Source organism: Myxocyprinus asiaticus, chromosome 23 (genome assembly GCF_019703515.2).
Source record: "Myxocyprinus asiaticus isolate MX2 ecotype Aquarium Trade chromosome 23, UBuf_Myxa_2, whole genome shotgun sequence".
Lineage (NCBI taxonomy): Eukaryota > Metazoa > Chordata > Actinopteri > Cypriniformes > Catostomidae > Myxocyprinus > Myxocyprinus asiaticus.
Window position 1 is genome coordinate 14,557,655 of NC_059366.1, and position 15,633 is coordinate 14,573,287.

Below are 15,633 nucleotides of genomic sequence, written 5' to 3' on the forward strand. Positions count from 1 at the left end.
CTGTTGTGAGCAATGTTCCCATTATTATGCATAGTCCACAGGTTTATTTGTAAGGTTGTGGAGAATATTTTTATAGAGTCTGTTGCCGATTCTTTATGTTGGGGTGTCTGACAGACAACGGATTGCTTTTATAAACTGATGCAGAAGAAAAAACTGTTTAATGCCATGAACTACATGCACACCCACAATAATCTTACATTTATGCACTTTTGAAGCACTCTGTTTACACTTAAGCACATCACTGAGCTCGGGATGCAAATAAGTGGTGTCGTGCCCTAGATTGGGGCGTCTCTTATTACCTTTTGTGTGTGTGTATTTATCAGCTTTCTTATTATAGGGCTTCCCTTAGCATCCTCATATCCCCCAGAAATACGTCCACTTAGAAGTTTAGACAATTGTTATATGATATGCATTTTTTTGCGTCAGTGCTATTGCATAATAAGAAAATGTGCATATAATTGTAAAACCGGTTAATTGCGATTTATTTATTTATTTATTTTTTCTCAGATGGTAATCTAAAGTCACACTGTGGCATCTCAACATTGAATATATATTTTTTATGGACTGTTATTATGCATTGTATAATGTGTTGTAATGAAACATTACGGCCCCCCTGGCACTTGCCAACTTTAATGCATAATAACATTAATGTGGGGAAAGATGATGGTATCGCGGCAGAAAATTGTTTTGGTTGCCGCTAAAGCATGAGATCGTCTACCACGTTTGAACTGAATAAATACGTCAGATGCACGCACGACTCCCCAAGAATCCCTACGTGAGTCCCTACCAAAAATTCACAGAATAATTGTACATATTTATTAAAATGAGTCATTTTTATATTTTGGAGTTGTAAGACAAGAGAGTAAGATGTTCAATGATATCCTATAATTTTTAGAATTTAAATTGGTCACTGTGGCTGACATGCATAGTGTAAAGTACAGTTATAAATAAGACGTAGCTCTTTCTTAAGCATTGTTATATACCTAATTCAATTGTTTTCTCTGTTGTCACATCAGCATGGATTGCGTATTTAAAGATATTGAGGGAGAACCGCTCATAACGGGCACAACATAATAAATAAACTAAGGTATTTCTCAACATCACATCCATGTAAAACTTTACAACTGTTTAATAGTAAGCAAACATGAAGTGTTAGATAAAACTGTTACCGTAAATCTATGTGCGTATTAACTGTGTTCTTATTAATTTACCTCTAGCAACGGTTTAGTTCTAATATAAAAGATTACTTAATTTTAGTAATTTAGGAGTATCAACAATCACAAATCAAATAAATAATTTATCATTATTGTGCGATTGTATTATCCATTCTGCCAGTGTCACTCAGTCATCGTCAGGAAACAGCACGTGGCATACTCGGTCGTGTTTTGAATTTTCCGACGTAAAAAGTCTAATTTGGATTTTTTATGAAATGTTGTGTTATGTCACTGCAAACATTTAAAAAAAATCTAGTTTTATGTTTCTAGTATTCTAGTTTTAATGAAACACTAGGAGACCCCCAAGGTTACATTATTTTGGCCTTATGTGGGGTCCCTTCACTCTTATTGGGGTACCGGGAGCCCCCAAACCTTCCATACATTTGAATACTGGTCCTATTTGATGCTGAATGCTCAGGGGTCTCTTTTGCACACATTGAACCTTTGGACTTTTCTGATGTGGTCAACCTCTGATTCTATTGATTTGGTGCAAACTGCTTGTTTAGGGTGAGATCTGGCAACTAAGAGTTAATGGGAGAAAATATGCATACTGTGTATTTTACATTTTTGTTTTTATCCCCAAACAGTCCTTTTTAAATTGACAAATTAGTTTGTCAATATAGAACTCAAAAATAGAGGGAGAGGCATGTTCTTTGACACCTTCCATTTTGATGCAATCATTCTGAAGATTCCCCCAAAATTAGACAAGCAAAGGCTTGCACTCAAGTACTTAAGTACATAATTATTTGTAGGACTCTAACTCTCCCCTCTGAGGCTTGCTAGCTGTTTTAGTTATTTTACAGGGGTCTTTTTGACAGTGTCGTTGTGTTAAACGGTCACCCTATGATTATTGGTTAACTGTACTGATATTAAAATAGCAAATGGGAAACATAGCATGTACAGATTCACAGTTTTTTTCAGCTCCCTGGGTGAAGCTAAAAATAGCCCTCACTGTGGAGTACAGTTTTCCCCAGTGATGCAAATGGAGGACGCAGGAACAGCTGCGCTAAAGCCAAGTCGTGGTAGATCAGCCTTGGTCACATGAACTGCTCTCTGCCATTCATTATTACTGGAACTCCCAAGTGAGGGCGTATAACAGTCAACCTGTTTTCAGCTGTCAAAATGTGCAATAATGTCTTTCATTTCCTTAATTCATACCTAATTGCATTTAATAGTTATGTTTGTTTACTTGCGTATATAAACAGATGGATAGATAAATAGAAGGATGGATGGATGGATGGATGTCATTTTACTCTCAATTTACCACTACAAAAATTCCTCCAAAAACTCTAATCAGCTGAGCTCTAATGTGCTCCATGTACCCATGCCCTGCCTGACCTGGAACAGAATATTACAATAAACAATGTTGAGGTCAGGAAACAAGGTCAGCCCAAACTCAGTCTGTAGACTGCTGGCACAGAGTCTGCTTTAGGCTTCCTTTCTGTTTGGATCATGAAAAGGTTTAGATTTGTCCTATGCTACGTAGACTTTGACATCACAGATGAAAAAATAATACAACGCCACAACTCCCTCAGCTTACACTTTCTGTCGCCACAGCTTTCATTCTCGCATGTGGCGCTGGAGAAAGTAGATTTTATTGGAACTAGTGTGTAGATTCTGTGCTGTAATCAGCTTTAAACATGACATGTTTGCTGCTTGACAACGCATTTGTCAAGTGTGCTGTGCAATTGCCTGAAAAAAAAAATAGCCTAATTTTGAATCTTGCATTTCGAGAGATTTTTGTTTAAAATAAATGCTTATTTATGTTTTTGTAAGAGATTATTCATGCACCTATGGGTCCAAAATTGGGCTTGTGGATTTAAATAAAATGATCCTTAATGCCACATGATATTTTGCAAATAAGATTTTAAAGTAGAATAAACCTATTTTTACTCCTGAAATGATCTGTATAATAAATTATGTGACATTATAACTAACTATAATTTTATATATAAAACTACTGTGGCCCCAAAATGTATTTGGACACTTAAGCCATACTTAAAATAGATTTCTTTGCATTATATTAATAAAGTATAGCACAACACTTTTCATGTAAATGATTTTACAAAAAGAAGTTTGTTAGATTTCAAATGATAAAACAATAGAGCTGCGTCCAAAGATGCATACTTTCCTACTATACAGTATGCAAAAACAGTATTCCAATGGATTAGGGCAGGAGTCGGCAACCTATGGCACGCGTGCCGGCATTGGCACGTGGAGGGGTAATCACTGGCACGCCAGCAACGGCGAGAGAGGAGTAGACTATTTTATTTATCTAAATTCCACATCAGCATTCCAATGTACATCTTGATGTAATCCTTCCTCATGATTATGCAATGTGTTTTCATGAGCTGAATGGGAGGAAAAACACTATTAAAGTGTGACGAGTCTCACGCTGCACGTGCAAACCATTCGTGCATCACGAGCCGGCAGCGCGTCACTTTCGGTTAATCGCACGAGTAAACGTGCCTGCTTTGCTTCAGTCAGGCTGCGCAGATGACAGCCTACATTCCGTTTCTTTTTGTTTTCAGAACAACACGTGATGTAATAAGGAAAACACTACTATTAATCCTTGAGATTTACAACCCAGCATACAGGTACACCCTCCTTAAACCATGGTCACACTCAAAATTACATTAAACGATTAAAAGAGAAAACATAAACCCACGTCGTGGGGTTCAAAATCTTTTTTTCACGGTCACAAGACATATGCCCATGTTCCCGGATGAAGTACAGTATGTCCGGAATGTATTTATACTATTCACCTGCGTACCTAAAGAACATACTTTTTAGCATCCGAGAAGTGCGTTCTTCATGCAGTACATGCTTTACACATGCGATTTTGGACGCAGAATAAATATATTGTTTAAAAGTATGACAAAGTATTTGGACACTTTCTGGTTGTCAAAATATGTTTTGGTAATATGTCTCATTGCCTAGATAGTTACAGATCTTGTGTGGCATTACTGTTCAACACACTCTAAGATTTACTTTCCAGACCAGCACATGGTGATATCCGATCAGAATGAAACCCGATGCGAGCATACATGCTGTGCACAGCATACCGACTACAGTATTTACACCATGTGACAGGTTTAGGCATCTGTGTGATGCTGCAGCAGTGGCTTGAGGAGATGAGGACATATTTTGTAGTGTGACGGGACAGGGAGAGCGCAACTTTGTTGACCAGTACCTGCAGCGACAGTGGATTAAAGGAATGTTTCAGGTTCAGTACAAGTTAAGCTATATTGACAGCATTTGTGGCATAATGTTGATTACCACAAAAGTAATTTCGACTTGTTCCTCTTTTTTTTTTCTCCCCAATTTGGAATGCCCAATTCCCAATGCGCTCTAAGTCCGCGTGGTGGCGTAGTGACTCGCCTCAATCCGGGTGGTGGATGACAAATCTCAGTTGCCTCCGCATCTGAGACCGTCAATCTGCGCATCTTATCACGTGGCTTGTTGAGCTCGTTACCACGGAGACGTAGCGCACATGGGGACTTAACGCTATTCTCTGCAGCATCCATGCACAACTCACTACACGCCCCACCGAGAGCAAGAACCACATTATAGCGACCATGAGGAGGTTACCCCATATGACTCTACCCTCCCTAGCAACCTGGCCAATTTGGTTGCTTAGGAGACCTGGCTGGAGTCACTCAGCACGCCCTGGATTCGAACTCGCGACTCCAGGGGTGGTACTCAATGAGCTACCCAGGCCCCCGTTCTTCCTTTTCTTTAAAAAAAAAAGCAAAAGTCGAGGTTACAGTGAGGCACTTACAATAAAAGTGAATGTGGCCAGTTTTTGGAGGGTTTAAAGGCAGAAATGTGAAGCGTATGATTTTATAAAAGCACTAGCATTAATTCTTCTGTTAAAACTTTTTATTATTTGAGCTGTAAAGTTGTTTAAATTTTAAATTTTAGTCATTTTAGGGTTTGTTGACATTACATCGTCATGGTTACGAAGTTGGCTATAATTTTTCATGGAAAAGTTTGTAAGTGATTTTGTCACACTAAAATCATGTTTACACGCATATTCTTTATGTCTTGTGGCTATACTTTTGAAACAGTGAGTATTTTAATGTTTAAATACTTAAATACTTTTTAAAGTATTTAACCCCATTCACTTCCATTGTAAATGCCTCACAGTAACCTCGATTTTTGCTTTTTTTTTTTAAGAAGAGGAGGAATGAGTAGAAATACATTTTTGTATTAAGTTCCCATAAACAACAGAGAAATCTGATCTGATGAACAACAGGCTCACCTTTTAGAACTAGTTTAGTTGATGTTCTTATTTGACAGATCTAATTATTGAAACACCAGCTGCCCCCTTAGCAAATCATTATGGATCATAATCCAATTTCAGAAGAAAATCCCTGTGTGGCAGAGCACTGCTTCTATTACTGTGTCAAGGTATGAATTTGGACAAGGAGTTGGTTTCCTCACTAAGTAATTTTACCTAAAGTTTTAACCAACAAGTACTGCAGATATTGTATAACACATGCTAATAAGCATGTTCTAATAAGCATGATGAAACAGATCACTTAGAGAGGTCCCTTATGAATCAGTTAAAATGGTTCAATTTAAATACTTAATGGTTTGAAATGGTTCCTTTTAAAAAAAAGAACTACACAGTTCAGTGCACATGTGTACCATAGTTCATTTTATGTGTAATGACGCCCATGGACGCCTGCAGGATTTAATCTGAGGGTATGCACATAAATCTGCCTAGAGGTCTGCATGGGTCTTAAAATGAAACCCGAACCCAAGACCGTGTGGCCTGACCTTACCCGGCCCGAATGATACCGTCAGATTTTAAGCCCGAACCCGACCCAAACCTGCTTACTATCTAATTTCTTCTCCTAGTATCATCTCCTAGTATAGCTGTATTTTATGTAAGCATTTAGGCAAACATACACAATTTTAACAAGGCACGGCAGCCCCTTAGTACACTAGAGCAGAAGGGAAAAAACATTGCCTTACCGTTTTTTTGCTGAAACTTCACCTGGTGCAGAACAATCTGGAATAATATGAAACACTGCAACAGTCCCCTCTATGCAGCTTGAACTTGTTTAGATTGTTGAATCTTTGTGACAACTGTGTTGAAAACAATCTGGATGCAGCGCAAAGAATGAAATAGAGCGCAGGTGTTTCAGCATGCGTTTTTGAAAATGTGAAGTTCTTTTTAACTTGACATGTTGCTTAAACAGTGCCGGTCCTGCGCGAGATGCGGTGCAAATGTCAAAGACAATGGGAAAACAGAACAGACGAGCGCAATAACACATTCGGTGTGAGTGGCCCCTAACTCGTCCGTTCGCGCGTGTCTGTGAGTGAGTGTGCGATACAAGATCGGTAGGCCTGTTTATTTTTTCAAACCTGAACCCAGTTGCAGACCTCTAAATCTGCCTAATAAACCTGATATCTAGGGGGTCCGGGGGCATGCCCCTGTGAGATTTTTTTATTTATATTTTGTTGCAAAAAACAACACCAGAGCGTTCAGTTCTGGTGACTTTGAGATAAGCATTTATTTATTTTCTCGAGTATGAGTAGCATTTATGTAACTATTGGCTAAAGCATTTTTTCCAGTAACCGTTCAGACAGACGCGTTTTCACGCTAAAAAAGCAAAACGCACCAAATGAATAGAGCAGAACGCAGGTGTCTCGAGACGCGTTTTTATCAGTCTAAAAATGCAGCGCTCCTGTGAGAGATGCTTAAAACACAGTGAAACTTGATGCAGTTGTGAAGACATCCATCTAGCGAATGTTTACATGGAAAACGATTGAAAAACAGCATGAGCGGTTGAAAAACATGTTCAGTTTGAACTGCCCCTTGTTCATGTGCCACAGCACTAGCTGAAGTTTCTCAAAGTTTATTTGGAATTTCATTGGGGGCGACATTGACACCCAAGGGTATTCTCGCCCACACCACGTGTTGTGTAGTACCGCACATGTTGTGTTGCTGTTACCGTTATCACTTTTGGGAGTAAAGAGTTCTTCATTTGATTGGTGAATGTCCCTAAAACGCAGCTTCCATGCGTCTCCTTATTTTGCGCTGCGTAGTAACGTTGAACCTTGTTATATTCAATTACTTGTCATTGTCTGGACCATACACAGGGCCTCCGCTGTCTTCACTGATCCTGGAAACCTTCATATCAACCAACAGAGCAATTTGTGAAAATGAAATATTACAAATGCACACCTGATGAACGAAGCACTGAATGTGTATAATAAATAGATCTTTCTACACAACATTATTGCAAAACAATATTTAAATTTTGTAATTAATTAAGATAAATGTGTGTAAACATTTCCAACAAGGTAAATTACAAATGTTTATAAAGTTACGCACATATATAATGAAGTTACAATGATGAGCAGAATGACGGTCACATTTCAGTACCTCGCACATGGACAACAACTCTCTTAAGTAGCACTTAAGTAGCGACCATGAGGAGGTTACCCCATGTGACTGTACCCTCCCTAGCAACCGGGCCAATTTGGTTGCTTAGGAGACCTGGCTGGAGTCACTCAGCATGCCCTGGGATTTGAACTAGCGAACTAGCAAACTCCAGGGGTGGTAGCCAGCGTCTTTTACCACTGAGCTACTCAGGCCCCAATCAGAGGAACTTTTGATTCTGATCCTGATGTTTTGATTGTGGCTGATAGAATACGTGCTTCAGAGGAAGATATTAGATGAGCGTTCGACAGGAAGAAAACGCTGGACTTTCGTGAGGTTTGTGAATTACATCTGTTTAAACGAGATATCTGCATATTTGTAGATGGTATGTAATAGAAGTTTTATTGAAATTTGCCTTTTATCATTAGAAAAGTTACAGGGAACTGCTGAGGAGAGGCTGATAGTATACATGCTTTAGAGGTAAATAAATGTGCGTTTCACAGGATGCTGGATCTGCTCAAGTTGTGAGGTTGGTTTATTACATCTGTTTAAACGAGATATCTGCATATTAGCAGACGGTATATGATATTAGTTTTATTGATATTTGCCTTTTTATCATTAGACAAGACAGTTAAAAGTTGCAAGTTCAGCTGTTGAGAAGAGAGAGGGAGAATGAAACAGGCGAGCACTTCAACATTATGAGCTCAAACGTGTCTGCCGATGCTCTGATATGCGGACCGTTTAAATGACACTGTGTTGCAAACTGTTATTGTAGTAACACGATGGCACGTAACAACAAAACAAACCGTGAATGGTCGTTTACATGTCTCAGTTGCTTCACATGCAAACAGGCGATTTTCGGCACCCTCAAGAAAAAAATCGGCAAACAGGAACATTTATTGGCCAATGCCGATAATTAAAGTCAGAATATCAGCAGATTTTTATCAAAATGTGTGCATTTCTATCTCTATACCATCATTTTGTGAGTGTGAAGGTCAAGAAAGCATCAGTCATGACAACATAACACATTTGATATACAAGAGATGTAGTGTCTGGAACAGAATGTTAAAAAGTTTTCTCAAATTCCAGATATTGGCAGTAAGACACTGGCTTTGACTGCTGTATCAGTTTATGGGCTATGTGGTGACCTTTGCTCAGTATGCTTGGCCCGGTGGTCTTCTAAAGCCGCCTGGAGCCATATGGTTGTCTCTGGATCTCCTGTGGTGCCAGTCTCCTCAAAAACCTACATTCCTCTTTCAGATGAATGGTCCGTACTGTCACACCTTGAAAACAGATTCATTTGCATGTTTTGCTTATGTCTGTTCTGGACTAATGCTGATTACATCCCTTTGTAATATTCAGTAATTCTTCAGTTTGTGGTTTCAATCTGTAAACTGAATTATTTGCTAACAGTACCTTTTAGAAGTGTTAAAGCAGGACTACAGTGAGAGAGCAGATCATTTACTGCTCAATAATTTTCATTTGTCCGGCAGTTTGCTGTTATATCATTGATGCATGTGTGTTTTGTTGTTCCCTCTTGTTGACAGAAGAGTTTGTCTCCTCTTGAGACTCTCATTAGTTTTTCTTTCATCTGAAGACTATATCTTTCCATCACAGTCTAGCATCCTCTGTAGTGTGGAGTTATACAGTATATGTGCCACAAATCTGCGTGTGCAAAATTATATTTTGAGCGCACAAAAATGTTCTTCAGGCACAAGATGATATTTTGAGTACACAAAAAGTTATTTTGCATGTGCTTGTACTCAGTTTTGTAAAGCAATGTGTCTTCTTGCAAAGAATAATTCATTTTGAGAAAATGAAAATTTGTGCTTGAATAAAGTTTGAACATTTGCACAGAATTATGACATTTATGTTACTCCATTGTTTTTGCATGTGTAAGATTTCACACGCTCTCACTCCTTGTACATGCTCTACGTGTGCTTAGTACTTTAGACTGCTCACTTGGTTTTCCACCCTTATTCCATCTTGTCCCGCCTTCAATGTCAGGATTGATTATTAGGAGCTGCTTAACAAAAGCACTGTGATTGGACATTTGTGGTAGCTACAGCAACCATGAACATCTCAGTGTAAATGTAGCAAAAGAGCCTACAGGCACAATGCTCTAAGTTCAATATATTTATATACTGTATACTATAGTTATCATAATAAGAGATATTTACCCTGTGTATTATAGACATACCAGAAATACTCTAAGGCTGTACTTACTGTAATGTAAGTTTTTCAAAATATAGTAGGCTGGGACGAAATATTGGCATTTGTCAAAAGACTAAAACTGTGACTAAAACGAAAAACTGAAAAAATGAACACGGCAGTTGATAAATCAAGTGAAACTGTAGGCCTAATAACACTGTAAACTAAAAACATAAAACGAGTAATAATGGGGATAAAATATACTTTATTAAACATGAAAATATTATGTACAAGAAGTCAATTTCAGAAGTCATACGTATTAGTAATCATGCACGGTAACTTCCCCTGACAACAAATTGTGATCGGTAAACACAGGAGTAATGTACGGTTCACAAAAGTATGAACCCTACAAGACAACATACTGTATCCAATTCCAAGCATTATAGCAGGTAAACAACTTCGCCAAACGGATGACAGATAAACATCTATCCAGACTGCAGCGATCCCATCCTGAACTGTGCGATTGTGACTGACTGAACTGAACAGCGTCCTCAGCTGGAACACGTGACAGCCGGCACATCTTTCCTGTGTTTACAGACATGATGTCATAACGCAAAGAGGAACGACATAAGCCAGTGATTTCGTGACAAATCCGACCAGACAGCTCAAAATACAAATTATTTTTATAGGCTTACCGAAATGAATCTGGATAAGGTAATGACATTGTTTTGAACACTGATTGTTTATGTACTTAATTAATAATGGCAATTTGTTTTTTTAACAAAAACTCTTACATAGTTGTAGGTTCTACTGGTTGTTTAGATCAGTGTTACTATCAGAAATAATTAATAATTATTTCTTTAGTTATTAATTAATATTTAAATTAAATAATAGAATCTAACTCATTAAAACCTCACATGGTGCACCATTAAATATAGTGCGCCGCGTTCAGGAGCGGGTTTGGTTATTAGCAATAATTAATAATTATCAAAGATAATTATGAATTATTAAAATCAATAGAACATTGATGAGAATCAATGTTAGTTTTTTTTAATCCTTTAAATCAACAATTATCAAAGATAATTATTAATTTTTAACATCGATGAAACATTGATTAAAATTAACACTAGCTTATTGATCCTTCAAATTCAACAATCATCAAAGATAATTATCAATTATCAAAAATCAATAGAATATTAAGAAATGCCGTCTGCCTGTTTACCGCGTGTCTTCGCTTGTAACCTTGATACACAAGAATAACACACTATAATATTCTATCTCTGCCCAGACGTAAACCTCTTACTTGAATCGTATGAGGACGTAGAATGTGTGTTCATCCGTCCTTTAACTCCGACTCGGTTCCTCAAGACTCGGGTGATGACGGGAGGTCGTTTCCTCGCACTGTCGGCGGGCGGTACGGCTGCTGATTCTCGGCGGGCTGGCAGAGAAATCAGTGACATCGACTTGATTGAAGAGGGAAGAGAAATGTTTTCTCTTCACTTCTGCAGGCAAATGGATGAAGATGCGGATTGCTCGGCCGTCTCCTTCTGATCCGTTAGCGTGTTCGGTGGAACACAGAGTAATCTCAACTCGTCCAGCGAGATGGAGTTTGTATGGCCACAGTTTCATGTCGGACGTTACTTCCTTGTGCCAAGAGGCTACACCTGAGAGCAGCAATGAGCTGCGTCTACACACGGCGAGCAAAGTTGCTGGAAGCAAATCCCGGAAGCATCTCAGAGGTATTTCTACTCCTGATGACGTCATGGTTTAGGGGCGTTCTGTCGTGTGCCTCATCCAATAGGAGTTGAGAGTTCGATCCTTTAGTGAGCAAGGCTTCATGGGATTTGTAGTCTGTTTTGGACTCCCTTTGTTTGATTTTGGCGCGGTTTTTATCAGTAAGATTTCTGATGGAGTGTGTGGGCCTCAGTTGGGTTTTACGACTGTGTTAGGCCTGCCTTTGTCTTCTATCTGAATACATGAGGCTCAATATTAGTGCAGCTTTAAAATACCCGGGATTTGTCTGTTTTCATATTGAAATGCTCTCTGTAGTCACACATAGATACTTGTCATACATTACATGTGCGTTTGCCATTTAAACGTTGTGTATCAGTTCAATTTTAACCATCTTTGCCTTGCTCGTCTCCCTCTTTCTCTGTGTGCCCGCTGCATGTGTGTGATTGAAAGAGAGAGAGAATGCATCCTCAGGCAACTGATTGTGAGAAAAAGGAAAAACTCAGAAAGAACACTTCAATGTACGCAATAAATATGTTTGAAAATGTCTGCTTGCATCTTACCTCAGTTTCAGTAAACTTGTTTACATTCAGCTGATCTGTTCGCCACTGATGTTTGTTTGAGGTACAGTATACTGTTTGATATAGATACACATAACTCACTCAGGCTTTCAAGAAACAGCAAAAATTCCAGACTTTAAAAGAAAAAAAAAGGTTCCAAGGCACACTTCAGTTATTAGATAAAACCACCTTTATTAGACTGGCTATCCAAATATTATCAATAAAAGAAAGAAATGTGGGGTTGCAAACCCATGCGTATCGGCACTACGGTCTTCTTCAGGGTACCTAAATTCCACATTTCTTTTTTTTTATTGCTGATCATTTTTCAATTGTTTCTACTATGAAATAGCTAATCCAATAAAGGCAGTTTAATCTAATAACTGTTGTGTGGCTTGGAACTTATTTTTCGATGATGTTATGTTTTTATTTTGTTTTTTTCCCTACCAAAAAGCACCTTCCACACATTTTTGTACTTTTGAGCAGACTTGATTATATTTTTCACAGAAGAATGTCGAACGGGTGTGGAAAGAGTTAAAAACTATGTAAAAACTATACTAACACATTTCAATGCATAATTCTTCTAAACTGGAGCTGACCTGCAGGAAAAGAATTTCACTGGTATGCCTGTGTATGTGTGTGACAAATAAAGACTTTGAATTTGACTTTGACAGGAGGGTACATTTTTTTGTTTTAGGTGAACTACCTTGAAAAGAAGAATATTTGTAGGTGAAAAATTCCCTTGTAATTTAGAGCTCATTTTATAAATTATTAGTACTACTGACACTGGCTCTTGCATTGGCATAGTGTGTATAATGTCATATTATGATCTCTACTACATTTTCATTGTTGCTTTGGATAAACTTTTTGTTACAAAGACATGGATTTTATTTTTTACATCACACTAATGTAGCATTTCTAATGTAACATATGATCCCACTGAGATTGCGAGCAGCGAGAGAGATGTTCAAAAGATTGTCGTGCTCTAGCAGGAATTTGAATATTACCTGCTGTTATTCATGCATCATAGCACAAGTGCGTTAGTTCTCTGCCTACTCCACAGTCGATTATGAGCGATTCCTCCAGTGTTGTTTCTAAAAAATCAAGCTGCACCGCTGAGCGCTTGATGGCTGTATTTTCATCCGCCCACCTGACTGTGAAGTGTTGCGTAGCCCTGCGGATGTAACCCCAGAATCCCACGGCGACTCCCTGAGCCTGTGAATCATAACTGTCCCTGCCGTAGCCTACACACCGCCAGCCGCGCTGTTTGCATCAGGCAGTCTGAGAGATGCTCTATTTACTGGGCTTTAGAAGCCACCTTTCTTCAGTGCTTTCTCTTGGGCCTTTCCCAGCTGTCAGAACTCTGACAGCCAGTTTGATGTCTCTAACGTGATGTAGACCTAGTTTTAGCTGGTCAAAGTTGAACTTGAATCAAGCCTGCTGAGAAACAGGCAAACAGTGTTATGACTGCAGATTCCAAAATTCCGACATCATATTCCAGAGTTTTAGAATCCACAGTGGATTCATCTCTGCTTTCATTTATTAATACATAAATCATAACTAGACGCACATGAAATCTGTAGATTCAGCTACATGTTAAACATATTCCCTGCCCCTTGCCTGTTCGTTTAGTAAATATTCTTGGCTCATGTAAAGTGTAGAGTATATTACTTTCAGCTCTGTTTAAGACATTTTACAGTACCATATTTATATCCATTCCTCAGAATTCTGCAAATCTTTCTCCAAATTCAATGTAGAAAATGTGAAAAAGTCTGTAGATTCTATCTGGGCCTGCTCATAACTAATCAAATGTATACAAATTTAAAAAAAAAATAAAAATAAAAAAAATAAAAACACATTTAAATATTATTTATGCTGTGGCTAGCTATTTCAGTTCTCTGAACCTTATTTACAGTAGCTTCATGTTTAGTTTTTGATAGAAATTAAAACAAGGCTGTGAGGGTTAGATTTAGGCTACCGTCTGTTTTAGGGTTATAAATTTTAAGAAATGTTCTTAATCGACAATCATTAACGTTAATGAATGAAAATCAATTATTAATTAATAATAACAATAATAACAACAAAAAACTCAGTGGTGAACAGCTTTAAACTAAAAATAATGTAAGACATTTTTCTGCAATCAAAGCTTTATTTGTACAAAGTTTGATTTTGAAGTTTGAAGTTTGACTGACCAACCGTTCTAATGGAAACTTGAAAACGTCAACATCGGAGAAAATGTCCTACTGTAAAAAGGATATGTGAAAACATAAAACAGCCACTGAATTATGTGCATGTAGCCTACTGTTTAAATATAATTTAAATAAATACACCTAAGAAATGTGTGTATATATATTTTCTTTAATATATTTTCAGTTCATGAACCAAAGAGAGCGCATGTTACACCACTCTTTGTCTCTCTTCACTGGCTGCCGGTTGATGCACGTATCAAATTCAAGGCTCTGATGCTGGCATACAGAACAGTCACTGGGTCTGCTCCAGCATACCTAAAGTCATTTCTGCAGAGCTACGCGCCCACTAGAAGCCTGCGGTCAGCTAAGGAACGTCGCCTTGTTGTACCAACACAAAGAGGCACCAAAACACTTTCAGCTTCATCATACCACGTTGGTGGAATGACCTTCCCAACTCCATCCGTGAAGCTGACTCACATTCTGTCTTCAAAAAACTACTAAAAACACATCATTTCCATGAGCACTTAACCAGTCACAAAAAAAAATAAAAAAATACTTTTAAACACACACACACACATATATATATATATATATTATCTGTTTAGCACTTTAATCTGTTTTGAATACTATTCCGATGCTAGTGAAACTTTGTAATACAGCACTTTTCGTACCACTGTTTCCTTAAGATGATTCGCTAATGTGTTCCTCTTTTGTAAGTCGCTTTGGATAAAGGCGTCTGCCAAATGAATAAATGTAAATGTAAATCTAAGTGCAGTGTATTTTTAATATACTAAATTAAGTATCAATCTCTGTTTTAATTAATTAACATACATTTACTGTTAATGTATTACTGTTAATAATAACTTGTATAGAAGATAAAGATTCAGGTTCATTAAAACTTATTAAACTTTTCAGCCCTTACTTTTTTATTTGAAATTAAGTAAAATAATAACACGCTGTGTCAGAACAGTTTATAAAATACCTCTACCTTGGTGACTGTTAGAGTTCAGGTGACTGTCCCTCCCACAGCCTCATTCTCTCCCAGGCAAAAACTGACGTGATTGTGATACAGGTCCAGGGAGCCCGGCGGATCAACAATGCTTGTTGTCATGTTTAACTCTTAACACACTACCTGTTGCAGACAGGACCCTAGCTGCAGATGAATGTATAGACAGTCTTTTCTCTATCTGCTGGCATGATTACTGAATGCATTTGTGCTGAAATTAATTAATCAACGACCGATAAGCTTAATCGGTCAAATTATTAGCGAGGAATAATCCGTCATCGATTATTCATTAACATCCCTAGTGTGTTGTTCGGTGGGTTTTACTGTTGTTTAAAAAGGTGTTGTTCATTCAGCTGATGAATACAACATTCCAAAACATTTTCAGTAG

General features: G+C 37.9%; 1 protein-coding gene across 10 annotated transcripts in view; it reads left to right on the plus strand.

The window, feature by feature from the left end:
• The window catches only part of kcnma1a (potassium large conductance calcium-activated channel, subfamily M, alpha member 1a), a 312,165-nt gene that overhangs the window by 74,360 nt on the left and 222,172 nt on the right, over window positions 1-15,633 (plus strand). The gene's annotated exons all lie outside the window — the stretch shown is intronic.